This window comes from Paralichthys olivaceus, chromosome 2 (genome assembly GCF_024713975.1).
Source record: "Paralichthys olivaceus isolate ysfri-2021 chromosome 2, ASM2471397v2, whole genome shotgun sequence".
Classification (NCBI taxonomy): Eukaryota; Metazoa; Chordata; class Actinopteri; order Pleuronectiformes; family Paralichthyidae; genus Paralichthys; species Paralichthys olivaceus.
In genome coordinates this window covers 27,456,560-27,480,867 of record NC_091094.1, presented here as the reverse complement: position 1 = coordinate 27,480,867, position 24,308 = coordinate 27,456,560, and the positions used below count along the sequence as shown (strand labels likewise).

General features: G+C 45.6%; 33 non-coding genes across 33 annotated transcripts; all 33 read right to left on the bottom strand.

Annotated features, from left to right (window-relative positions):
• Window positions 1–5,226: 5,226 nt before the first annotated feature.
• On the bottom strand, window positions 5,227–5,299 carry trnav-cac (transfer RNA valine (anticodon CAC)). Its single transcript has one exon. It is a non-coding gene; the product is annotated as a tRNA-Val (tRNA).
• Window positions 5,300–5,777: 478 nt separating this feature from the next.
• trnav-aac (transfer RNA valine (anticodon AAC)) lies at window positions 5,778–5,850 on the bottom strand. Its single transcript has one exon. It is a non-coding gene; the product is annotated as a tRNA-Val (tRNA).
• A 1,090-nt stretch (window positions 5,851–6,940) lies between these two features.
• On the bottom strand, window positions 6,941–7,013 carry trnav-cac (transfer RNA valine (anticodon CAC)). The gene has a single exon. It is a non-coding gene; the product is annotated as a tRNA-Val (tRNA).
• Window positions 7,014–7,475: 462 nt separating this feature from the next.
• On the bottom strand, window positions 7,476–7,548 carry trnav-aac (transfer RNA valine (anticodon AAC)). Its single transcript has one exon. It is a non-coding gene; the product is annotated as a tRNA-Val (tRNA).
• Window positions 7,549–7,847: 299 nt separating this feature from the next.
• On the bottom strand, window positions 7,848–7,919 carry trnad-guc (transfer RNA aspartic acid (anticodon GUC)). The gene has a single exon. It is a non-coding gene; the product is annotated as a tRNA-Asp (tRNA).
• Window positions 7,920–8,638: 719 nt separating this feature from the next.
• Window positions 8,639–8,711, bottom strand: trnav-cac (transfer RNA valine (anticodon CAC)). The gene has a single exon. It is a non-coding gene; the product is annotated as a tRNA-Val (tRNA).
• A 462-nt stretch (window positions 8,712–9,173) lies between these two features.
• trnav-aac (transfer RNA valine (anticodon AAC)) lies at window positions 9,174–9,246 on the bottom strand. The gene has a single exon. It is a non-coding gene; the product is annotated as a tRNA-Val (tRNA).
• A 299-nt stretch (window positions 9,247–9,545) lies between these two features.
• On the bottom strand, window positions 9,546–9,617 carry trnad-guc (transfer RNA aspartic acid (anticodon GUC)). The gene has a single exon. It is a non-coding gene; the product is annotated as a tRNA-Asp (tRNA).
• Window positions 9,618–10,336: 719 nt separating this feature from the next.
• Window positions 10,337–10,409, bottom strand: trnav-cac (transfer RNA valine (anticodon CAC)). The gene has a single exon. It is a non-coding gene; the product is annotated as a tRNA-Val (tRNA).
• Window positions 10,410–10,919: 510 nt separating this feature from the next.
• On the bottom strand, window positions 10,920–10,992 carry trnav-aac (transfer RNA valine (anticodon AAC)). Its single transcript has one exon. It is a non-coding gene; the product is annotated as a tRNA-Val (tRNA).
• A 1,090-nt stretch (window positions 10,993–12,082) lies between these two features.
• On the bottom strand, window positions 12,083–12,155 carry trnav-cac (transfer RNA valine (anticodon CAC)). The gene has a single exon. It is a non-coding gene; the product is annotated as a tRNA-Val (tRNA).
• Window positions 12,156–12,570: 415 nt separating this feature from the next.
• trnad-guc (transfer RNA aspartic acid (anticodon GUC)) lies at window positions 12,571–12,642 on the bottom strand. The gene has a single exon. It is a non-coding gene; the product is annotated as a tRNA-Asp (tRNA).
• Window positions 12,643–13,361: 719 nt separating this feature from the next.
• On the bottom strand, window positions 13,362–13,434 carry trnav-cac (transfer RNA valine (anticodon CAC)). Its single transcript has one exon. It is a non-coding gene; the product is annotated as a tRNA-Val (tRNA).
• A 49-nt stretch (window positions 13,435–13,483) lies between these two features.
• Window positions 13,484–13,556, bottom strand: trnav-aac (transfer RNA valine (anticodon AAC)). Its single transcript has one exon. It is a non-coding gene; the product is annotated as a tRNA-Val (tRNA).
• A 299-nt stretch (window positions 13,557–13,855) lies between these two features.
• trnad-guc (transfer RNA aspartic acid (anticodon GUC)) lies at window positions 13,856–13,927 on the bottom strand. Its single transcript has one exon. It is a non-coding gene; the product is annotated as a tRNA-Asp (tRNA).
• Window positions 13,928–14,646: 719 nt separating this feature from the next.
• On the bottom strand, window positions 14,647–14,719 carry trnav-cac (transfer RNA valine (anticodon CAC)). The gene has a single exon. It is a non-coding gene; the product is annotated as a tRNA-Val (tRNA).
• A 510-nt stretch (window positions 14,720–15,229) lies between these two features.
• On the bottom strand, window positions 15,230–15,302 carry trnav-aac (transfer RNA valine (anticodon AAC)). Its single transcript has one exon. It is a non-coding gene; the product is annotated as a tRNA-Val (tRNA).
• Window positions 15,303–15,601: 299 nt separating this feature from the next.
• On the bottom strand, window positions 15,602–15,673 carry trnad-guc (transfer RNA aspartic acid (anticodon GUC)). Its single transcript has one exon. It is a non-coding gene; the product is annotated as a tRNA-Asp (tRNA).
• A 719-nt stretch (window positions 15,674–16,392) lies between these two features.
• On the bottom strand, window positions 16,393–16,465 carry trnav-cac (transfer RNA valine (anticodon CAC)). Its single transcript has one exon. It is a non-coding gene; the product is annotated as a tRNA-Val (tRNA).
• A 494-nt stretch (window positions 16,466–16,959) lies between these two features.
• trnav-aac (transfer RNA valine (anticodon AAC)) lies at window positions 16,960–17,032 on the bottom strand. Its single transcript has one exon. It is a non-coding gene; the product is annotated as a tRNA-Val (tRNA).
• Window positions 17,033–17,331: 299 nt separating this feature from the next.
• On the bottom strand, window positions 17,332–17,403 carry trnad-guc (transfer RNA aspartic acid (anticodon GUC)). Its single transcript has one exon. It is a non-coding gene; the product is annotated as a tRNA-Asp (tRNA).
• Window positions 17,404–18,122: 719 nt separating this feature from the next.
• On the bottom strand, window positions 18,123–18,195 carry trnav-cac (transfer RNA valine (anticodon CAC)). The gene has a single exon. It is a non-coding gene; the product is annotated as a tRNA-Val (tRNA).
• A 49-nt stretch (window positions 18,196–18,244) lies between these two features.
• trnav-aac (transfer RNA valine (anticodon AAC)) lies at window positions 18,245–18,317 on the bottom strand. The gene has a single exon. It is a non-coding gene; the product is annotated as a tRNA-Val (tRNA).
• A 299-nt stretch (window positions 18,318–18,616) lies between these two features.
• Window positions 18,617–18,688, bottom strand: trnad-guc (transfer RNA aspartic acid (anticodon GUC)). The gene has a single exon. It is a non-coding gene; the product is annotated as a tRNA-Asp (tRNA).
• A 719-nt stretch (window positions 18,689–19,407) lies between these two features.
• trnav-cac (transfer RNA valine (anticodon CAC)) lies at window positions 19,408–19,480 on the bottom strand. The gene has a single exon. It is a non-coding gene; the product is annotated as a tRNA-Val (tRNA).
• A 510-nt stretch (window positions 19,481–19,990) lies between these two features.
• On the bottom strand, window positions 19,991–20,063 carry trnav-aac (transfer RNA valine (anticodon AAC)). The gene has a single exon. It is a non-coding gene; the product is annotated as a tRNA-Val (tRNA).
• A 299-nt stretch (window positions 20,064–20,362) lies between these two features.
• Window positions 20,363–20,434, bottom strand: trnad-guc (transfer RNA aspartic acid (anticodon GUC)). Its single transcript has one exon. It is a non-coding gene; the product is annotated as a tRNA-Asp (tRNA).
• A 719-nt stretch (window positions 20,435–21,153) lies between these two features.
• On the bottom strand, window positions 21,154–21,226 carry trnav-cac (transfer RNA valine (anticodon CAC)). The gene has a single exon. It is a non-coding gene; the product is annotated as a tRNA-Val (tRNA).
• Window positions 21,227–21,736: 510 nt separating this feature from the next.
• Window positions 21,737–21,809, bottom strand: trnav-aac (transfer RNA valine (anticodon AAC)). The gene has a single exon. It is a non-coding gene; the product is annotated as a tRNA-Val (tRNA).
• A 299-nt stretch (window positions 21,810–22,108) lies between these two features.
• On the bottom strand, window positions 22,109–22,180 carry trnad-guc (transfer RNA aspartic acid (anticodon GUC)). The gene has a single exon. It is a non-coding gene; the product is annotated as a tRNA-Asp (tRNA).
• A 718-nt stretch (window positions 22,181–22,898) lies between these two features.
• trnav-cac (transfer RNA valine (anticodon CAC)) lies at window positions 22,899–22,971 on the bottom strand. Its single transcript has one exon. It is a non-coding gene; the product is annotated as a tRNA-Val (tRNA).
• Window positions 22,972–23,433: 462 nt separating this feature from the next.
• On the bottom strand, window positions 23,434–23,506 carry trnav-aac (transfer RNA valine (anticodon AAC)). The gene has a single exon. It is a non-coding gene; the product is annotated as a tRNA-Val (tRNA).
• Window positions 23,507–23,805: 299 nt separating this feature from the next.
• On the bottom strand, window positions 23,806–23,877 carry trnad-guc (transfer RNA aspartic acid (anticodon GUC)). Its single transcript has one exon. It is a non-coding gene; the product is annotated as a tRNA-Asp (tRNA).
• Between the last annotated feature and the right edge of the window lie 431 nt (window positions 23,878–24,308).

The following is a 24,308-nucleotide window of genomic DNA, read 5'->3' as shown; positions in this document are numbered from 1 at the left end:
TTTAGCGTTATTATTATCATTATAATTAAGTGCTGAGAGCTAATGTCTGCTGCTGAAACACTGAGGAAGACGAGCTATGCACGCTGGTCAAAAATTGACCAGATTTTCAAGCATCAAAAAAGTGTAGAAAAGCTTTTAATTTATGAATTGTTTCAGAGCACAATACAACCCCAACATACTAGGGATTTAAAAATCTTGCCTTTTACCAATTATCAACTGGGATTTGTTCCAGCTCAACCACTACTCTCAAAGGATAAGTGGTATAGATCATGAATGGCTGGATTAAAAAATTGCAAAACTGAGAAGTAGCAGGAAACAACCAGCGTGTACTGGAGGAACTGAGCAATGAGTGCAGCTGTTGGAGAGTTGAATGAGCTACCTGGTTAGCAGGGAATGATTCTAGTGTAAAGGGAAAAAAAGGTTAGTATGCAAGGTTGGTATTAGTATGCATACTACTACATCTCTTGACACCAAACTGGCAGAAGCAAAGAACTGAGGAGTGGATATAGAACCAGGGATTCAAAAAAATGCTGGGCTGATGAGCTGATGGAGCTGATGGCTACTGCCGAGACACACATACATGGAAAGAGACAGACAGGCAAGACGGGAGTTTGGCACTCCTGCATTGAATGCTTAGGATCATGATTTTGTTGGAAGATGAAACTTCGACTCAGTCTCTGGCCCTCTGGATGTATTTTATTTAAAATATCTATCTACTTTGCTCTGTTCGGCTTTCACTCAACCCCGACCAGTCTCGCAGTGTCCCTGCCACGGTATAGCACACTGAGAGGGAGGGTATTTCGCAGGTTATAAATACTGCCTGGGTTTCTCAAAATATGACACAACTGAGTCTTGGTTTCATCATCACAAATAAACTTGTTTCTCACTATCTGAGGGTCCTCTGGGTTCTTTCATGCGTCTTTTACAGAGGAGATCTCTCGATTCAGGCCATTCTGAAATAAAGCCCAGTGCATAGGATTCGTACAGGAAGTGTACATATGCGAAAGTCGAAGACGGTGTACACCAAAAAACATTTTAGATTTTTAAAAATCTGTCTCACATCCCACCCTCTACAGGTCCACATTCAGTAATAAATGGTCAAGCAAAGCAGCTCATGAATGCTGATGGGTCGAGCAAGGAGGAGTCCAAGGGGTGCTACTTTTCTGACACTGAAAAGAAGGTGCTTGTGAGTCTGATAAGGAAAAATATTTATTTGGTGACTACAGCACTGTTTGATGCAAGGAGGCAACTAGAGCATGCAGCCTTTCCTGGCATGCCTCTGTAAGTGGCTGCACCCAGACTGAAGCAGTGATACAGACACAAAGAGACACCATTAGTACAATAAAAATAATAGCAGATCAGCTTAAACAAGTAAGTGTTTAACAAGTAAGTATTTATTTCTACATTTATTCATTTCTGAATTTCTGTGTCCATACATTAATAAAGTAAGTAGACTTTACTAAGTAAGTCTAATTGTAATGGTAAATCATTTACATACATGTTTTAAATTCATTTTTCTTCTTCATTAAAACAGGGTTAAACAGCTTATTCATGGTATTGCATCAAAATTATATTTGTCAAAAAGCAAATTAAAATTAATTAAAAGGTAAACTACAGAAGCATATTTTAACCAAGGACCTGAATTGAACTAATGAATATATTATTCAGCTGTAAGGTTTTCTTTAGACTGCATATGAGGTTAGAAGCAGTGAAGAGTAAAATCATTCAACCTGCACCTTCCCATTTAAAGGCTTTGAATACAGTCTACTCCTGGCTGTACTCCTCTATGACAAGTAAGCCTTTTGAAATGCAGCATTCCTGCGACACAATGTGATCTGTACCATAGATGAAAGTGCACATTCATGCTATTCATAGGAAGATCTCATTATCTGTTTTAATTAGATATTTTCTCTGAACATATTCCCCCTCGGACTTGCCCAAATTGACTTTTTTTTCCTAAAAGATATCAAAGTGCATGAAAGATCAGAAACTGTTCCTGATTCGTGCCATAAAGTAAGAAAGTTTGAAAAATTCAGAGAAATCTATTAAAAAGCGTTCACGGAGTAACTCATTAAATTTCCATATGATATCTCACTATTGTGAGGCCAAATTGAAGACGGAAAAGCAAACATATTAGAGGACTACATGGCTTTAAACTTCAACCCCAGTCTTCCATGATGGAGTGCCTCAAGGTCCAAGTTTATAGGGCAAACTACGGTTGCCTTTCAGGCAAAATAATTTTAAAAGACTCTCTCTAAAGCCAGGGCTTAGTTTGTCCATTCTGGGCTACTGTAGAAACATGGCAGTACAACTATGAGGACTCCTAATGTATCATTACGTAAAGATGTAAAGATGTCCACATTTGTTAGCAAAATACAGAAGTGGTTAAACGTTAATCATGGTTTCTGAATCACATCAGCCTAAGATATTTTATCCATTATATCTATTATACTATACTACTATTTTGTTTTGTAGCATTTGTATCTGTTTTTATTTTTTTCATTGTCAGGTATTGAGTGAAGATTGATGGTCTGAATACATTTCACCATGACCACGCAGCTCAGTTGAAGAGGGGGTCTGAATACAGTTATATTTAACCCTTGCTGTTAGAATTTAGTAAACAATTTAGATAAGAACAGCAAGACATGAAACAAGGGGAAAGAAGGTGAGAATGACGACTTTAACTGTGTTGGTGATAACTGGCCCAGTTCGTCATATTACTTCAAGGACTGTACTGATTACTGTACAAGCAAAAAAGAAAGATGTGATGCCATTCCCTTGAACATTATCAGTCATGTCATTATATCCAGCATCTAATATCCACAGTGTCCATTAATACACCCACTGCATAATCATCACATATCCCAGGTGTGAAAATGTAATACATCCTTTTTCAGAGGGTTCCTGAAGGAAATCAGATTTTTTTTGAGGATGCCTCTCTGCATTACATGAAATACCATATTTGACAGATCTAATATTAGTCATTTCTGGTTCGTATCCATGCAGATACAAGCCCCTGTGGCCCCTGAAGCTCCTATGTAGGATATTTTAATGAAATTCACAAACTCGCAGCACTTCGTCTGGATAATGTAAGTTGAACATCAATGAACAGTGAATGAGTGTTTTTCAACTTGCATTCATCTATATCCAGGTATGAATGTGTAGTACCCTGAACAAGTCTAAATGAAAGTCTGTGAGCCCCATGAAAAGGACTAACAGAAGTTTACAAGCTCTGACTAATTGACATTCTGGAAATGGCCCTCTGCTCCAAAAGTGCCAAGTGCGATCAGAAATTAAAGCTAGAGTTTCTTGTGTTTCACTGACTCCAGCTCTCCAGCTGAAATGTTGCAGTATTGACCTCGCTCAGCTCTGTCATGTAAGAAGAAAAAAAACATGTCAGTCTCAAACCAACCGCTCAGATCCTCGAAGTATTTCAAGGGAACTTCACATTTTTAACCTTAATTCGATTCGTTGACCTTTAGCTGGAATGGTCACAGATTGGATCCAAGGAGATTGCTTCCAGAATTGAAATGTGTGACAGAGCAGAGGCTGTTATTCCCCCTTTTTCCAAGACGGTTGGTTTGCCTTCACTTTATTTTCCTACTTTTCAACTCATGTTTTGATCATTTTCAAATATGAATTTATAATGTCTATTATGATTAGAAAATATTTACCCCTAACAAATAATAATTGTTCATAATGTTGGGCAAATTTGAAACTCCAAACAAAGGAAAAATTACAAAACCAAGAACCCCAAGTCATTATGGCATTTATGTTTATTTTTATAATCAACGACACAGTGTCAGCAGCAATGATATCCACAAAGTCAGCAATTCAGTGACCAAATGCAGGAAGGGGCATCAGCCACTCGTCCCACCTATAGTCAAACATTTCAATTGACAAGCAAGTGACTATCAGGCAGTGTTGAGCAGTTCTGAGCGTGTAGATATGGATGAGTTTGCACTCTTTTCAGGCCCTTGCTTGAGGAGCAGCATTGTGCACATGGAGTTGAAATACTCACTTGCAGGTATGGTTCTGAACCCAAGGGTTTGGTTTTCACATTTGCACATTTTGAGAATAAATATACATTACAAGTTTGACTTGGAGAAGCCTTCAGCAGACACACTTATTGATATTAGTCACTTCAAAAAGCAAGATCTTGAGAACAAAATTGTGAAAAATACCTGCAATGTGAATAACACCTGAACTACAGAAAATGACATTCCAAATACCACCTCTGCTTGACACTGGATAAGAAGAGAGAGAGAGATTCAAAGGTGCGTGTGGGTGTTATGAAATTGTTATTATCCAGGACCCACTGTTACAACATTCATAGTTGTTATAGGCTCCCAATCTGGATCAAAGCCTCCCCTTGACAGCTAGCATTACTTCTGATGTGCTCTGTGGTGGAAATTGAGCAGAAAACACCGATAGACTCCTCATCGGGGAATTGAACGCCGGTCTTTCGCGTGACAGGCGGAGATACTTGCCACTATACTAACGAGGACTGATTTCATAGCAAGCTCGGCCATCGGGTGACGCTGTTCTGATGTTTATTGCTTTGTACACTTTCTGTTGGGGAGATGATGACAAATGGTTTGTTAAACTGGCTTTCTACTCCAGTCAACTGGACTGAGGGCTTAAATTGGCAACTTTGTGTTCCCTCAATTTGCAAAGGTTTCATATATGCTCCGAGTATACCGCACTTGGGATGAATACTACTACTGGACTGTCCTCCGGGTCCCTCTTGAGGACACTGCCTCACTGGTGGAACAGAACTCATCAAACCTCAAAGTTGTGAACCTTTCTTTCACAAGGGGCTTCAAGTCCCTCCCAGTCTGAAGAAAGCAAAGAACCATAGGGTATCATCATCTTCTGTTCCACAAGCAGTTCAGAATCTGTAATGCTGCTTCCATTTGGGAGGTTCCTCTATTTGGTGCTGTCTCCTTTCAAACCCCTGGGATGAGCCTTGCATGACCTTGGCTTGAGCTTGAGTGTGACAGGCAAAGCAGTGACTCTGCCTGAGAGCGAATGGAAAGGTTGCCATCCCTAATTCTTCACCCCATCTGCAAAAAACCCTCATTGTGAACGATCTCAAGTGTGACTGTCTTCATCCAGCCTTGGAACCACCGTCTCTGAAACCCAATATATCAAATGGAGACACATAAGTTGAGTCGCAAGCAGGTGGACCTCACTGTGTTTGATAAAAGCATCATGGCATAAAGATGTTTCTGCCCAGTTTCGAGCTGGGGACCTTTCGCGTGTGAAGCGAACGTGATAACCACTACACTACAGAAACCTCCGTGGCACAAGACACTTCTGCTGACCCATTAATACACGTTGGGTCCCATTCCTTTTTTCCCATTGGAGGAGTCCTTTGTGAAAAATGAGGAATAGCTTACTGTCCCAAATCTCTCAAAAAGAGAAGCAACAACCTGCATAGGATACCTCGGGCAGAATCTCTCTCGGGCAAAATCTCTCTCGGGCAGAATCTCTCTCGGGCAGAATCTCTCTCGGGCAGAATCTCTAATGCTGCTTCCATTTGGGAGGTTCCTCTCTTTGCTGGTGTCTCCTTTCAAATCCCTGGGATGAGCCCTGTATGACCTTGGCCTGAGCGTGACAGACAAAGCAGTGACAGCCTGAGAGCTAATGGAAAGTTTGCCATCCGTAAATTTCTCAAAGTTGCCACCACATCTGCCAAAAGCACTCAATGTGAACGACATCAATGGAGATGCAGATATTACCGTTGTCTGGCAAAGAATTGAGACAGAGGTAGCTGTTTCTGCCCAGTTTCGAGCTGGGGACCTTTCGCGTGTTAAGCGAACGTGATAACCACTACACTACAGAAACTGACATACTGTGGACCCCCAGGGCCTGAGGCTGGTAAATACACCATAAACACTGATTCCCATAATGGGTTTTCTGGGAGGAGCCAAATCCAATGATAGGAATGTGCTGCAAGGAGCGCGATTCCAGAAGAGAGATTCAAAGGTGCGTGTGGGTGTTATGAAATTGTTATTATCCAGGACCCACTGTTAGAACATTCATAGTTGTTATAGGCTCCCAATCTGGATCAAAGCCTCCCCTTGACAGCTAGCATTACTTCTGATTTGCTCTGTGGTGGAAATTGAGCAGAAAACACCGATAGACTCCTCGTCGGGGAATTGAACCCCGGTCTTCCGCGTGACAGGCAGAGATACTTGCCACTATACTAACGAGGACTGATTTCATAGCAAGCTCGGCCATCGGGTGACGCTGTTCTGATGTTTATCGCATTGTACACTTTCTGTTGGGGAGATGATGACAAATGGTTTGTTAAACTGGCTTTCTACTCTAGTCAACTGGACTGAGGGCTTAAATTGGCAACTTTGTGTTCCCTCAATTTGCAAAGGTTTCATATATGCTCCGAGTATACCGCACTTGGGATGAATACTACTACTGGACTGTCCTCCGGGTCCCTCTTGAGGACACTGCCTCACTGGTGGAACAGAACTCATCAAACCTCAAAGTTGTGAACTTTTCTTTCACAAGGGGCTGCAAGTCCCTCCCAGTCTGAAGAAAGCAAAGAACCATAGGGTATCATGATCTTCTGTTCCACAAGCAGTTCAGAATCTGTAATGCTGCTTCCATTTGGGAGGTTCCTCTATTTGGTGCTGTCTCCTTTCAAACCCCTGGGATGAGCCTTGCATGACCTTGGCTTGAGCTTGAGTGTGACAGGCAAAGCAGTGACTCTGCCTGAGAGCGAATGGAAAGGTTGCCATCCCTAATTCTTCACCCCATCTGCAAAAAACCCTCATTGTGAACGATCTCAAGTGTGACTGTCTTCATCCAGCCTTGGAACCACCGTCTCTGAAACCCAATATATCAAATGGAGACACATAAGTTGAGTCGCAAGCAGGTGGACCTCACTGTGTTTGATAAAAGCATCATGGCATAAAGATGTTTCTGCCCAGTTTCGAGCTGGGGACCTTTCGCGTGTGAAGCGAACGTGATAACCACTACACTACAGAAACCTCCGTGGCACAAGACACTTCTGCTGACCCATTAATACACGTTGGGTCCCATTCCTTTTTTCCCATTGGAGGAGTCCTTTGTGAAAAATGAGGAATAGCTTACTGTCCCAAATCTCTCAAAAAGAGAAGCAACAACCTGCATAGGATACCTCGGGCAGAATCTCTCTCGGGCAAAATCTCTCTCGGGCAGAATCTCTCTCGGGCAGAATCTCTAATGCTGCTTCCATTTGGGAGGTTCCTCTCTTTGCTGGTGTCTCCTTTCAAATCCCTGGGATGAGCCCTGTATGACCTTGGCCTGAGCGTGACAGACAAAGCAGTGACAGCCTGAGAGCTAATGGAAAGTTTGCCATCCGTAAATTTCTCAAAGTTGCCACCACATCTGCCAAAAGCACTCAATGTGAACGACATCAATGGAGATGCAGATATTACCGTTGTCTGGCAAAGAATTGAGACAGAGGTAGCTGTTTCTGCCCAGTTTCGAGCTGGGGACCTTTCGCGTGTTAAGCGAACGTGATAACCACTACACTACAGAAACTGACATACTGTGGACCCCCAGGGCCTGAGGCTGGTAAATACACCATAAACACTGATTCCCATAATGGGTTTTCTGGGAGGAGCCAAATCCAATGATAGGAATGTGCTGCAAGGAGCGCGATTCCAGAAGAGAGATTCAAAGGTGCGTGTGGGTGTTATGAAATTGTTATTATCCAGGACCCACTGTTAGAACATTCATAGTTGTTATAGGCTCCCAATCTGGATCAAAGCCTCCCCTTGACAGCTAGCATTACTTCTGATTTGCTCTGTGGTGGAAATTGAGCAGAAAACACCGATAGACTCCTCGTCGGGGAATTGAACCCCGGTCTTCCGCGTGACAGGCGGAGATACTTGCCACTATACTAACGAGGACTGATTTCATAGCAAGCTCGGCCATCGGGTGGCGCTGTTCTGATGTTTATCGCATTGTACACTTTCTGTTGGGGAGATGATGACAAATGGTTTGTTAAACTGGCTTTCTACTCTAGTCAACTGGACTGAGGGCTTAAATTGGCAACTTTGTGTTCCCTCAATTTGCAAAGGTTTCATATATGCTCCGAGTATACCGCACTTGGGATGAATACTACTACTGGACTGTCCTCCGGGTCCCTCTTGAGGACACTGCCTCACTGGTGGAACAGAACTCATCAAACCTCAAAGTTGTGAACTTTTCTTTCACAAGGGGCTGCAAGTCCCTCCCAGTCTGAAGAAAGCAAAGAACCATAGGGTATCATGATCTTCTGTTCCACAAGCAGTTCAGAATCTGTAATGCTGCTTCCATTTGGGAGGTTCCTCTATTTGGTGCTGTCTCCTTTCAAACCCCTGGGATGAGCCTTGCATGACCTTGGCTTGAGCTTGAGTGTGACAGGCAAAGCAGTGACTCTGCCTGAGAGCGAATGGAAAGGTTGCCATCCCTAATTCTTCACCCCATCTGCAAAAAACCCTCATTGTGAACGATCTCAAGTGTGACTGTCTTCATCCAGCCTTGGAACCACCGTCTCTGAAACCCAATATATCAAATGGAGACACATAAGTTGAGTCGCAAGCAGGTGGACCTCACTGTGTTTGATAAAAGCATCATGGCATAAAGATGTTTCTGCCCAGTTTCGAGCTGGGGACCTTTCGCGTGTGAAGCGAACGTGATAACCACTACACTACAGAAACCTCCGTGGCACAAGACACTTCTGCTGACCCATTAATACACGTTGGGTCCCATTCCTTTTTTCCCATTGGAGGAGTCCTTTGTGAAAAATGAGGAATAGCTTACTGTCCCAAATCTCTCAAAAAGAGAAGCAACAACCTGCATAGGATACCTCGGGCAGAATCTCTCTCGGGCAAAATCTCTCTCGGGCAGAATCTCTCTCGGGCAGAATCTCTAATGCTGCTTCCATTTGGGAGGTTCCTCTCTTTGCTGGTGTCTCCTTTCAAATCCCTGGGATGAGCCCTGTATGACCTTGGCCTGAGCGTGACAGACAAAGCAGTGACAGCCTGAGAGCTAATGGAAAGTTTGCCATCCGTAAATTTCTCAAAGTTGCCACCACATCTGCCAAAAGCACTCAATGTGAACGACATCAATGGAGATGCAGATATTACCGTTGTCTGGCAAAGAATTGAGACAGAGGTAGCTGTTTCTGCCCAGTTTCGAGCTGGGGACCTTTCGCGTGTTAAGCGAACGTGATAACCACTACACTACAGAAACTGACATACTGTGGACCCCCAGGGCCTGAGGCTGGTAAATACACCATAAACACTGATTCCCATAATGGGTTTTCTGGGAGGAGCCAAATCCAATGATAGGAATGTGCTGCAAGGAGCGCGATTCCAGAAGAGAGATTCAAAGGTGCGTGTGGGTGTTATGAAATTGTTATTATCCAGGACCCACTGTTAGAACATTCATAGTTGTTATAGGCTCCCAATCTGGATCAAAGCCTCCCCTTGACAGCTAGCATTACTTCTGATTTGCTCTGTGGTGGAAATTGAGCAGAAAACACCGATAGACTCCTCGTCGGGGAATTGAACCCCGGTCTTCCGCGTGACAGGCGGAGATACTTGCCACTATACTAACGAGGACTGATTTCATAGCAAGCTCGGCCATCGGGTGGCGCTGTTCTGATGTTTATCGCATTGTACACTTTCTGTTGGGGAGATGATGACAAATGGTTTGTTAAACTGGCTTTCTACTCTAGTCAACTGGACTGAGGGCTTAAATTGGCAACTTTGTGTTCCCTCAATTTGCAAAGGTTTCATATATGCTCCGAGTATACCGCACTTGGGATGAATACTACTACTGGACTGTCCTCCGGGTCCCTCTTGAGGACACTGCCTCACTGGTGGAACAGAACTCATCAAACCTCAAAGTTGTGAACTTTTCTTTCACAAGGGGCTGCAAGTCCCTCCCAGTCTGAAGAAAGCAAAGAACCATAGGGTATCATGATCTTCTGTTCCACAAGCAGTTCAGAATCTGTAATGCTGCTTCCATTTGGGAGGTTCCTCTATTTGGTGCTGTCTCCTTTCAAACCCCTGGGATGAGCCTTGCATGACCTTGGCTTGAGCTTGAGTGTGACAGGCAAAGCAGTGACTCTGCCTGAGAGCGAATGGAAAGGTTGCCATCCCTAATTCTTCACCCCATCTGCAAAAAACCCTCATTGTGAACGATCTCAAGTGTGACTGTCTTCATCCAGCCTTGGAACCACCGTCTCTGAAACCCAATATATCAAATGGAGACACATAAGTTGAGTCGCAAGCAGGTGGACCTCACTGTGTTTGATAAAAGCATCATGGCATAAAGATGTTTCTGCCCAGTTTCGAGCTGGGGACCTTTCGCGTGTGAAGCGAACGTGATAACCACTACACTACAGAAACCTCCGTGGCACAAGACACTTCTGCTGACCCATTAATACACGTTGGGTCCCATTCCTTTTTTCCCATTGGAGGAGTCCTTTGTGAAAAATGAGGAATAGCTTACTGTCCCAAATCTCTCAAAAAGAGAAGCAACAACCTGCATAGGATACCTCGGGCAGAATCTCTCTCGGGCAAAATCTCTCTCGGGCAGAATCTCTCTCGGGCAGAATCTCTCTCGGGCAAAATCTCTCTCGGGCAGAATCTCTCTCGGGCAGAATCTCTAATGCTGCTTCCATTTGGGAGGTTCCTCTCTTTGCTGGTGTCTCCTTTCAAATCCCTGGGATGAGCCCTGTATGACCTTGGCCTGAGCGTGACAGACAAAGCAGTGACAGCCTGAGAGCTAATGGAAAGTTTGCCATCCGTAAATTTCTCAAAGTTGCCACCACATCTGCCAAAAGCACTCAATGTGAACGACATCAATGGAGATGCAGATATTACCGTTGTCTGGCAAAGAATTGAGACAGAGGTAGCTGTTTCTGCCCAGTTTCGAGCTGGGGACCTTTCGCGTGTTAAGCGAACGTGATAACCACTACACTACAGAAACTGACATACTGTGGACCCCCAGGGCCTGAGGCTGGTAAATACACCATAAACACTGATTCCCATAATGGGTTTTCTGGGAGGAGCCAAATCCAATGATAGGAATGTGCTGCAAGGAGCGCGATTCCAGAAGAGAGATTCAAAGGTGCGTGTGGGTGTTATGAAATTGTTATTATCCAGGACCCACTGTTAGAACATTCATAGTTGTTATAGGCTCCCAATCTGGATCAAAGCCTCCCCTTGACAGCTAGCATTACTTCTGATTTGCTCTGTGGTGGAAATTGAGCAGAAAACACCGATAGACTCCTCGTCGGGGAATTGAACCCCGGTCTTCCGCGTGACAGGCAGAGATACTTGCCACTATACTAACGAGGACTGATTTCATAGCAAGCTCGGCCATCGGGTGACGCTGTTCTGATGTTTATCGCATTGTACACTTTCTGTTGGGGAGATGATGACAAATGGTTTGTTAAACTGGCTTTCTACTCTAGTCAACTGGACTGAGGGCTTAAATTGGCAACTTTGTGTTCCCTCAATTTGCAAAGGTTTCATATATGCTCCGAGTATACCGCACTTGGGATGAATACTACTACTGGACTGTCCTCCGGGTCCCTCTTGAGGACACTGCCTCACTGGTGGAACAGAACTCATCAAACCTCAAAGTTGTGAACTTTTCTTTCACAAGGGGCTGCAAGTCCCTCCCAGTCTGAAGAAAGCAAAGAACCATAGGGTATCATCATCTTCTGTTCCACAAGCAGTTCAGAATCTGTAATGCTGCTTCCATTTGGGAGGTTCCTCTATTTGGTGCTGTCTCCTTTCAAACCCCTGGGATGAGCCTTGCATGACCTTGGCTTGAGCTTGAGTGTGACAGGCAAAGCAGTGACTCTGCCTGAGAGCGAATGGAAAGGTTGCCATCCCTAATTCTTCACCCCATCTGCAAAAAACCCTCATTGTGAACGATCTCAAGTGTGACTGTCTTCATCCAGCCTTGGAACCACCGTCTCTGAAACCCAATATATCAAATGGAGACACATAAGTTGAGTCGCAAGCAGGTGGACCTCACTGTGTTTGATAAAAGCATCATGGCATAAAGATGTTTCTGCCCAGTTTCGAGCTGGGGACCTTTCGCGTGTGAAGCGAACGTGATAACCACTACACTACAGAAACCTCCGTGGCACAAGACACTTCTGCTGACCCATTAATACACGTTGGGTCCCATTCCTTTTTTCCCATTGGAGGAGTCCTTTGTGAAAAATGAGGAATAGCTTACTGTCCCAAATCTCTCAAAAAGAGAAGCAACAACCTGCATAGGATACCTCGGGCAGAATCTCTCTCTGATTCCCATAATGGGTTTTCTGGGAGGAGCCAAATCCAATGATAGGAATGTGCTGCAAGGAGCGCGATTCCAGAAGAGAGATTCAAAGGTGCGTGTGGGTGTTATGAAATTGTTATTATCCAGGACCCACTGTTAGAACATTCATAGTTGTTATAGGCTCCCAATCTGGATCAAAGCCTCCCCTTGACAGCTAGCATTACTTCTGATTTGCTCTGTGGTGGAAATTGAGCAGAAAACACCGATAGACTCCTCGTCGGGGAATTGAACCCCGGTCTTCCGCGTGACAGGCGGAGATACTTGCCACTATACTAACGAGGACTGATTTCATAGCAAGCTCGGCCATCGGGTGACGCTGTTCTGATGTTTATCGCATTGTACACTTTCTGTTGGGGAGATGATGACAAATGGTTTGTTAAACTGGCTTTCTACTCTAGTCAACTGGACTGAGGGCTTAAATTGGCAACTTTGTGTTCCCTCAATTTGCAAAGGTTTCATATATGCTCCGAGTATACCGCACTTGGGATGAATACTACTACTGGACTGTCCTCCGGGTCCCTCTTGAGGACACTGCCTCACTGGTGGAACAGAACTCATCAAACCTCAAAGTTGTGAACTTTTCTTTCACAAGGGGCTGCAAGTCCCTCCCAGTCTGAAGAAAGCAAAGAACCATAGGGTATCATGATCTTCTGTTCCACAAGCAGTTCAGAATCTGTAATGCTGCTTCCATTTGGGAGGTTCCTCTATTTGGTGCTGTCTCCTTTCAAACCCCTGGGATGAGCCTTGCATGACCTTGGCTTGAGCTTGAGTGTGACAGGCAAAGCAGTGACTCTGCCTGAGAGCGAATGGAAAGGTTGCCATCCCTAATTCTTCACCCCATCTGCAAAAAACCCTCATTGTGAACGATCTCAAGTGTGACTGTCTTCATCCAGCCTTGGAACCACCGTCTCTGAAACCCAATATATCAAATGGAGACACATAAGTTGAGTCGCAAGCAGGTGGACCTCACTGTGTTTGATAAAAGCATCATGGCATAAAGATGTTTCTGCCCAGTTTCGAGCTGGGGACCTTTCGCGTGTGAAGCGAACGTGATAACCACTACACTACAGAAACCAGATGCAGATATTACCGTTGTCTGGCAAAGAATTGAGACAGAGGTAGCTGTTTCTGCCCAGTTTCGAGCTGGGGACCTTTCGCGTGTTAAGCGAACGTGATAACCACTACACTACAGAAACTGACATACTGTGGACCCCCAGGGCCTGAGGCTGGTAAATACACCATAAACACTGATTCCCATAATGGGTTTTCTGGGAGGAGCCAAATCCAATGATAGGAATGTGCTGCAAGGAGCGCGATTCCAGAAGAGAGATTCAAAGGTGCGTGTGGGTGTTATGAAATTGTTATTATCCAGGACCCACTGTTAGAACATTCATAGTTGTTATAGGCTCCCAATCTGGATCAAAGCCTCCCCTTGACAGCTAGCATTACTTCTGATTTGCTCTGTGGTGGAAATTGAGCAGAAAACACCGATAGACTCCTCGTCGGGGAATTGAACCCCGGTCTTCCGCGTGACAGGCGGAGATACTTGCCACTATACTAACGAGGACTGATTTCATAGCAAGCTCGGCCATCGGGTGGCGCTGTTCTGATGTTTATCGCATTGTACACTTTCTGTTGGGGAGATGATGACAAATGGTTTGTTAAACTGGCTTTCTACTCTAGTCAACTGGACTGAGGGCTTAAATTGGCAACTTTGTGTTCCCTCAATTTGCAAAGGTTTCATATATGCTCCGAGTATACCGCACTTGGGATGAATACTACTACTGGACTGTCCTCCGGGTCCCTCTTGAGGACACTGCCTCACTGGTGGAACAGAACTCATCAAACCTCAAAGTTGTGAACTTTTCTTTCACAAGGGGCTGCAAGTCCCTCCCAGTCTGAAGAAAGCAAAGAACCATAGGGTATCATGATCTTCTGTTCCACAAGCAGTTCAGAATCTGTAATGCTGCTTCCATTTGGGAGGTTCCTCTATTTGGTGCTGTCTCCTTTCAAACCCCTGGGATGAGCCTTGCATGACCTTGGCTTGAGCTTGAGTGTGACAGGCAAAGCAGTGACTCTGCCTGAGAGCGAATGGAAAGGTTGCCATCCCTAATTCTTCACCCCATCTGCAAAAAACCCTCATTGTGAACGATCTCAAGTGTGACTGTCTTCATCCAGCCTTGGAACCACCGTCTCTGAAACCCAATATATCAAATGGAGACACATAAGTTGAGTCGCAAGCAGGTGGACCTCACTGTGTTTGATAAAAGCATCATGGCATAAAGATGTTTCTGCCCAGTTTCGAGCTGGGGACCTTTCGCGTGTGAAGCGAACGTGATAACCACTACACTACAGAAACCTCCGTGGCACAAGACACTTCTGCTGACCCATTAATACACGTTGGGTCCCATTCCTTTTTTCCCATTGGAGGAGTCCTTTGTGAAAAATGAGGAATAGCTTACTGTCCCAAATCTCTCAAAAAGAGAAGCAACAACCTGCATAGGATACCTCGGGCAGAATCTCTCTCGGGCAAAATCTCTCTCGGGCAGAATCTCTCTCGGGCAGAATCTCTCTCGGGCAAAATCTCTCTCGGGCAGAATCTCTCTCGGGCAGAATCTCTAATGCTGCTTCCATTTGGGAGGTTCCTCTCTTTGCTGGTGTCTCCTTTCAAATCCCTGGGATGAGCCCTGTATGACCTTGGCCTGAGCGTGACAGACAAAGCAGTGACAGCCTGAGAGCTAATGGAAAGTTTGCCATCCGTAAATTTCTCAAAGTTGCCACCACATCTGCCAAAAGCACTCAATGTGAACGACATCAATGGAGATGCAGATATTACCGTTGTCTGGCAAAGAATTGAGACAGAGGTAGCTGTTTCTGCCCAGTTTCGAGCTGGGGACCTTTCGCGTGTTAAGCGAACGTGATAACCACTACACTACAGAAACTGACATACTGTGGACCCCCAGGGCCTGAGGCTGGTAAATACACCATAAACACTGATTCCCATAATGGGTTTTCTGGGAGGAGCCAAATCCAATGATAGGAATGTGCTGCAAGGAGCGCGATTCCAGAAGAGAGATTCAAAGGTGCGTGTGGGTGTTATGAAATTGTTATTATCCAGGACCCACTGTTAGAACATTCATAGTTGTTATAGGCTCCCAATCTGGATCAAAGCCTCCCCTTGACAGCTAGCATTACTTCTGATTTGCTCTGTGGTGGAAATTGAGCAGAAAACACCGATAGACTCCTCGTCGGGGAATTGAACCCCGGTCTTCCGCGTGACAGGCGGAGATACTTGCCACTATACTAACGAGGACTGATTTCATAGCAAGCTCGGCCATCGGGTGACGCTGTTCTGATGTTTATCGCATTGTACACTTTCTGTTGGGGAGATGATGACAAATGGTTTGTTAAACTGGCTTTCTACTCTAGTCAACTGGACTGAGGGCTTAAATTGGCAACTTTGTGTTCCCTCAATTTGCAAAGGTTTCATATATGCTCCGAGTATACCGCACTTGGGATGAATACTACTACTGGACTGTCCTCCGGGTCCCTCTTGAGGACACTGCCTCACTGGTGGAACAGAACTCATCAAACCTCAAAGTTGTGAACTTTTCTTTCACAAGGGGCTGCAAGTCCCTCCCAGTCTGAAGAAAGCAAAGAACCATAGGGTATCATCATCTTCTGTTCCACAAGCAGTTCAGAATCTGTAATGCTGCTTCCATTTGGGAGGTTCCTCTATTTGGTGCTGTCTCCTTTCAAACCCCTGGGATGAGCCTTGCATGACCTTGGCTTGAGCTTGAGTGTGACAGGCAAAGCAGTGACTCTGCCTGAGAGCGAATGGAAAGGTTGCCATCCCTAATTCTTCACCCCATCTGCAAAAAACCCTCATTGTGAACGATCTCAAGTGTGACTGTCTTCATCCAGCCTTGGAACCACCGTCTCTGAAACCCAATATATCAAATGGAGACACATAAGTTGAGTCGCAAGCAGGTGGACCTCACTGTGTTTGATAAAAGCATCATGGCATAAAGATGTTTCTGCCCAGTTTCGAGCTGGGGACCTTTCGCGTGTGAAGCGAACGTGATAACCACTACACTACAGAAACCTCCGTGGCACAAGACACTTCTGCTGACCCATTAATACACGTTGGGTCCCATTCCTTTTTTCCCATTGGAGGAGTCCTTTGTGAAAAATGAGGAATAGCTTACTGTCCCAAATCTCTCAAAAAGAGAAGCAACAACCTGCATAGGATACCTCGGGCAGAATCTCTCTCGGGCAAAATCTCTCTCGGGCAGAATCTCTCTCGGGCAAAATCTCTCTCGGGCAGAATCTCTCTCGGGCAGAATCTCTAATGCTGCTTCCATTTGGGAGGTTCCTCTCTTTGCTGGTGTCTCCTTTCAAATCCCTGGGATGAGCCCTGTATGACCTTGGCCTGAGCGTGACAGACAAAGCAGTGACAGCCTGAGAGCTAATGGAAAGTTTGCCATCCGTAAATTTCTCAAAGTTGCCACCACATCTGCCAAAAGCACTCAATGTGAACGACATCAATGGAGATGCAGATATTACCGTTGTCTGGCAAAGAATTGAGACAGAGGTAGCTGTTTCTGCCCAGTTTCGAGCTGGGGACCTTTCGCGTGTTAAGCGAACGTGATAACCACTACACTACAGAAACTGACATACTGTGGACCCCCAGGGCCTGAGGCTGGTAAATACACCATAAACACTGATTCCCATAATGGGTTTTCTGGGAGGAGCCAAATCCAATGATAGGAATGTGCTGCAAGGAGCGCGATTCCAGAAGAGAGATTCAAAGGTGCGTGTGGGTGTTATGAAATTGTTATTATCCAGGACCCACTGTTAGAACATTCATAGTTGTTATAGGCTCCCAATCTGGATCAAAGCCTCCCCTTGACAGCTAGCATTACTTCTGATTTGCTCTGTGGTGGAAATTGAGCAGAAAACACCGATAGACTCCTCGTCGGGGAATTGAACCCCGGTCTTCCGCGTGACAGGCGGAGATACTTGCCACTATACTAACGAGGACTGATTTCATAGCAAGCTCGGCCATCGGGTGACGCTGTTCTGATGTTTATCGCATTGTACACTTTCTGTTGGGGAGATGATGACAAATGGTTTGTTAAACTGGCTTTCTACTCTAGTCAACTGGACTGAGGGCTTAAATTGGCAACTTTGTGTTCCCTCAATTTGCAAAGGTTTCATATATGCTCCGAGTATACCGCACTTGGGATGAATACTACTACTGGACTGTCCTCCGGGTCCCTCTTGAGGACACTGCCTCACTGGTGGAACAGAACTCATCAAACCTCAAAGTTGTGAACTTTTCTTTCACAAGGGGCTGCAAGTCCCTCCCAGTCTGAAGAAAGCAAAGAACCATAGGGTATCATGATCTTCTGTTCCACAAGCAGTTCAGAATCTGTAATGCTGCTTCCATTTGGGAGGTTCCTCTATTTGGTGCTGTCTCCTTTCAAACCCCTGGGATGAGCCTTGCATGACCTTGGCTTGAGCTTGAGTGTGACAGGCAAAGCAGTGACTCTGCCTGAGAGCGAATGGAAAGGTTGCCATCCCTAATTCTTCACCCCATCTGCAAAAAACCCTCATTGTGAACGATCTCAAGTGTGACTGTCTTCATCCAGCCTTGGAACCACCGTCTCTGAAACCCAATATATCAAATGGAGACACATAAGTTGAGTCGCAAGCAGGTGGACCTCACTGTGTTTGATAAAAGCATCATGGCATAAAGATGTTTCTGCCCAGTTTCGAGCTGGGGACCTTTCGCGTGTGAAGCGAACGTGATAACCACTACACTACAGAAACCAGATGCAGATATTACCGTTGTCTGGCAAAGAATTGAGACAGAGGTAGCTGTTTCTGCCCAGTTTCGAGCTGGGGACCTTTCGCGTGTTAAGCGAACGTGATAACCACTACACTACAGAAACTGACATACTGTGGACCCCCAGGGCCTGAGGCTGGTAAATACACCATAAACACTGATTCCCATAATGGGTTTTCTGGGAGGAGCCAAATCCAATGATAGGAATGTGCTGCAAGGAGCGCGATTCCAGAAGAGAGATTCAAAGGTGCGTGTGGGTGTTATGAAATTGTTATTATCCAGGACCCACTGTTAGAACATTCATAGTTGTTATAGGCTCCCAATCTGGATCAAAGCCTCCCCTTGACAGCTAGCATTACTTCTGATTTGCTCTGTGGTGGAAATTGAGCAGAAAACACCGATAGACTCCTCGTCGGGGAATTGAACCCCGGTCTTCCGCGTGACAGGCGGAGATACTTGCCACTATACTAACGAGGACTGATTTCATAGCAAGCTCGGCCATCGGGTGGCGCTGTTCTGATGTTTATCGCATTGTACACTTTCTGTTGGGGAGATGATGACAAATGGTTTGTTAAACTGGCTTTCTACTCTAGTCAACTGGACTGAGGGCTTAAATTGGCAACTTTGTGTTCCCTCAATTTGCAAAGGTTTCATATATGCTCCGAGTATACCGCACTTGGGATGAATACTACTACTGGACTGTCCTCCGGGTCCCTCTTGAGGACACTGCCTCACTGGTGGAACAGAACTCATCAAACCTCAAAGTTGTGAACTTTTCTTTCACAAGGGGCTGCAAGTCCCTCCCAGTCTGAAGAAAGCAAAGAACCATAGGGTATCATGATCTTCTGTTCCACAAGCAGTTCAGAATCTGTAATGCTGCTTCCATTTGGGAGGTTCCTCTATTTGGTGCTGTCTCCTTTCAAACCCCTGGGATGAGCCTTGCATGACCTTGGCTTGAGCTTGAGTGTGACAGGCAAAGCAGTGACTCTGCCTGAGAGCGAATGGAAAGGTTGCCATCCCTAATTCTTCACCCCATCTGCAAAAAACCCTCATTGTGAACGATCTCAAGTGTGACTGTCTTCATCCAGCCTTGGAACCACCGTCTCTGAAACCCAATATATCAAATGGAGACACATAAGTTGAGTCGCAAGCAGGTGGACCTCACTGTGTTTGATAAAAGCATCATGGCATAAAGATGTTTCTGCCCAGTTTCGAGCTGGGGACCTTTCGCGTGTGAAGCGAACGTGATAACCACTACACTACAGAAACCTCCGTGGCACAAGACACTTCTGCTGACCCATTAATACACGTTGGGTCCCATTCCTTTTTTCCCATTGGAGGAGTCCTTTGTGAAAAATGAGGAATAGCTTACTGTCCCAAATCTCTCAAAAAGAGAAGCAACAACCTGCATAGGATACCTCGGGCAGAATCTCTCTCGGGCAAAATCTCTCTCGGGCAGAATCTCTCTCGGGCAGAATCTCTCTCGGGCAAAATCTCTCTCGGGCAGAATCTCTCTCGGGCAGAATCTCTAATGCTGCTTCCATTTGGGAGGTTCCTCTCTTTGCTGGTGTCTCCTTTCAAATCCCTGGGATGAGCCCTGTATGACCTTGGCCTGAGCGTGACAGACAAAGCAGTGACAGCCTGAGAGCTAATGGAAAGTTTGCCATCCGTAAATTTCTCAAAGTTGCCACCACATCTGCCAAAAGCACTCAATGTGAACGACATCAATGGAGATGCAGATATTACCGTTGTCTGGCAAAGAATTGAGACAGAGGTAGCTGTTTCTGCCCAGTTTCGAGCTGGGGACCTTTCGCGTGTTAAGCGAACGTGATAACCACTACACTACAGAAACTGACATACTGTGGACCCCCAGGGCCTGAGGCTGGTAAATACACCATAAACACTGATTCCCATAATGGGTTTTCTGGGAGGAGCCAAATCCAATGATAGGAATGTGCTGCAAGGAGCGCGATTCCAGAAGAGAGATTCAAAGGTGCGTGTGGGTGTTATGAAATTGTTATTATCCAGGACCCACTGTTAGAACATTCATAGTTGTTATAGGCTCCCAATCTGGATCAAAGCCTCCCCTTGACAGCTAGCATTACTTCTGATTTGCTCTGTGGTGGAAATTGAGCAGAAAACACCGATAGACTCCTCGTCGGGGAATTGAACCCCGGTCTTCCGCGTGACAGGCGGAGATACTTGCCACTATACTAACGAGGACTGATTTCATAGCAAGCTCGGCCATCGGGTGACGCTGTTCTGATGTTTATCGCATTGTACACTTTCTGTTGGGGAGATGATGACAAATGGTTTGTTAAACTGGCTTTCTACTCTAGTCAACTGGACTGAGGGCTTAAATTGGCAACTTTGTGTTCCCTCAATTTGCAAAGGTTTCATATATGCTCCGAGTATACCGCACTTGGGATGAATACTACTACTGGACTGTCCTCCGGGTCCCTCTTGAGGACACTGCCTCACTGGTGGAACAGAACTCATCAAACCTCAAAGTTGTGAACTTTTCTTTCACAAGGGGCTGCAAGTCCCTCCCAGTCTGAAGAAAGCAAAGAACCATAGGGTATCATCATCTTCTGTTCCACAAGCAGTTCAGAATCTGTAATGCTGCTTCCATTTGGGAGGTTCCTCTATTTGGTGCTGTCTCCTTTCAAACCCCTGGGATGAGCCTTGCATGACCTTGGCTTGAGCTTGAGTGTGACAGGCAAAGCAGTGACTCTGCCTGAGAGCGAATGGAAAGGTTGCCATCCCTAATTCTTCACCCCATCTGCAAAAAACCCTCATTGTGAACGATCTCAAGTGTGACTGTCTTCATCCAGCCTTGGAACCACCGTCTCTGAAACCCAATATATCAAATGGAGACACATAAGTTGAGTCGCAAGCAGGTGGACCTCACTGTGTTTGATAAAAGCATCATGGCATAAAGATGTTTCTGCCCAGTTTCGAGCTGGGGACCTTTCGCGTGTGAAGCGAACGTGATAACCACTACACTACAGAAACCTCCGTGGCACAAGACACTTCTGCTGACCCATTAATACACGTTGGGTCCCATTCCTTTTTTCCCATTGGAGGAGTCCTTTGTGAAAAATGAGGAATAGCTTACTGTCCCAAATCTCTCAAAAAGAGAAGCAACAACCTGCATAGGATACCTCGGGCAGAATCTCTCTCGGGCAAAATCTCTCTCGGGCAGAATCTCTCTCGGGCAGAATCTCTCTCGGGCAAAATCTCTCTCGGGCAGAATCTCTCTCGGGCAGAATCTCTAATGCTGCTTCCATTTGGGAGGTTCCTCTCTTTGCTGGTGTCTCCTTTCAAATCCCTGGGATGAGCCCTGTATGACCTTGGCCTGAGCGTGACAGACAAAGCAGTGACAGCCTGAGAGCTAATGGAAAGTTTGCCATCCGTAAATTTCTCAAAGTTGCCACCACATCTGCCAAAAGCACTCAATGTGAACGACATCAATGGAGATGCAGATATTACCGTTGTCTGGCAAAGAATTGAGACAGAGGTAGCTGTTTCTGCCCAGTTTCGAGCTGGGGACCTTTCGCGTGTTAAGCGAACGTGATAACCACTACACTACAGAAACTGACATACTGTGGACCCCCAGGGCCTGAGGCTGGTAAATACACCATAAACACTGATTCCCATAATGGGTTTTCTGGGAGGAGCCAAATCCAATGATAGGAATGTGCTGCAAGGAGCGCGATTCCAGAAGAGAGATTCAAAGGTGCGTGTGGGTGTTATGAAATTGTTATTATCCAGGACCCACTGTTAGAACATTCATAGTTGTTATAGGCTCCCAATCTGGATCAAAGCCTCCCCTTGACAGCTAGCATTACTTCTGATTTGCTCTGTGGTGGAAATTGAGCAGAAAACACCGATAGACTCCTCGTCGGGGAATTGAACCCCGGTCTTCCGCGTGACAGGCGGAGATACTTGCCACTATACTAACGAGGACTGATTTCATAGCAAGCTCGGCCATCGGGTGACGCTGTTCTGATGTTTATCGCATTGTACACTTTCTGTTGGGGAGATGATGACAAATGGTTTGTTAAACTGGCTTTCTACTCTAGTCAACTGGACTGAGGGCTTAAATTGGCAACTTTGTGTTCCCTCAATTTGCAAAGGTTTCATATATGCTCCGAGTATACCGCACTTGGGATGAATACTACTCCTGGACTGTCCTCCGGGTCCCTCTTGAGGACACTGCCTCACTGGTGGAACAGAACTCATCAAACCTCAAAGTTGTGAACTTTTCTTTCACAAAGGGCTGCAAGTCCCTCCCAGTCTGAAGAAAGCAAAGAACCATAGGGTATCATGATCTTCTGTTCCACAAGCAGTTCAGAATCTGTAATGCTGCTTCCATCTGGGAGGTTCCTCTATTTGGTGCTGTCTCCTTTCAAACCCCTGGGATGAGCCTTGCATGACCTTGGCTTGAGCTTGAGTGTGACAGGCAAAGCAGTGACTCTGCCTGAGAGCGAATGGAAAGGTTGCCATCCCTAATTCTTCACCCCATCTGCAAAAACCCTCATTGTGAACGATCTCAAGTGTGACTGTCTTCATCCAGCCTTGGAACCACCGTCTCTGAAACCCAATATATCAAATGGAGACACATAAGTTGAGTCGCAAGCAGGTGGACCTCACTGTGTTTGATAAAAGCATCATGGCATAAAGATGTTTCTGCCCAGTTTCGAGCTGGGGACCTTTCGCGTGTGAAGCGAACGTGATAACCACTACACTACAGAAACCTCCGTGGCACAAGACACTTCTGCTGACCCATTAATACACGTTGGGTCCCATTCCTTTTTTCCCATTGGAGGAGTCCTTTGTGAAAAATGAGGAATAGCTTACTGTCCCAAATCTCTCAAAAAGAGAAGCAACAACCTGCATAGGATACCTCGGGCAGAATCTCTCTCGGGCAAAATCTCTCTCGGGCAGAATCTCTCTCGGGCAGAATCTCTAATGCTGCTTCCATTTGGGAGGTTCCTCTCTTTGCTGGTGTCTCCTTTCAAATCCCTGGGATGAGCCCTGTATGACCTTGGCCTGAGCGTGACAGACAAAGCAGTGAAAGCCTGAGAGCTAATGGAAAGTTTGCCATCCGTAAATTTCTCAAAGTTGCCACCACATCTGCCAAAAGCACTCAATGTGAACGACATCAATGGAGATGCAGATATGACCATTGTCTGGCAAAGAATTGAGACAAAGGTAGCTGTTTCTGCCCAGTTTCGAGCTGGGGACCTTTCGCGTGTTAAGCGAACGTGATAACCACTACACTACAGAAACTGACATACTGTGGACCCCCAGGGCCTGAGGCTGGTAAATACACCATAAACACTGATTCCCATAATGGGTTTTCTGGGAGGAGCCAAATCCAATGATAGGAATGTGCTGCAAGGAGCGCGATTCCAGAAGAGAGATTCAAAGGTGCGTGTGGGTGTTATGAAATTGTTATTATCCAGGACCCACTGTTAGAACATTCATAGTTGTTATAGGCTCCCAATCTGGATCAAAGCCTCCCCTTGACAGCTAGCATTACTTCTGATTTGCTCTGTGGTGGAAATTGAGCAGAAAACACCGATAGACTCCTCGTCGGGGAATTGAACCCCGGTCTTCCGCGTGACAGGCGGAGATACTTGCCACTATACTAACGAGGACTGATTTCATAGCAAGCTCGGCCATCGGGTGACGCTGTTCTGATGTTTATCGCATTGTACACTTTCTGTTGGGGAGATGATGACAAATGGTTTGTTAAACTGGCTTTCTACTCTAGTCAACTGGACTGAGGGCTTAAATTGGCAACTTTGTGTTCCCTCAATTTGCAAAGGTTTCATATATGCTCCGAGTATACCGCACTTGGGATGAATACTACTACTGGACTGTCCTCTGGGTCCCTCTTGAGGACACTGCCTCACTGGTGGAGCAGAACTCATCAAACCTCAAAGTTGTGAACTTTTCTTTCACAAGGGGCTGCAAGTCCCTCCCAGTCTGAAGAAAGCAAAGAACCATAGGGTATCATCATCTTCTGTTCCACAAGCAGTTCAGAATCTGTAATGCTGCTTCCATTTGGGAGGTTCCTCTATTTGGT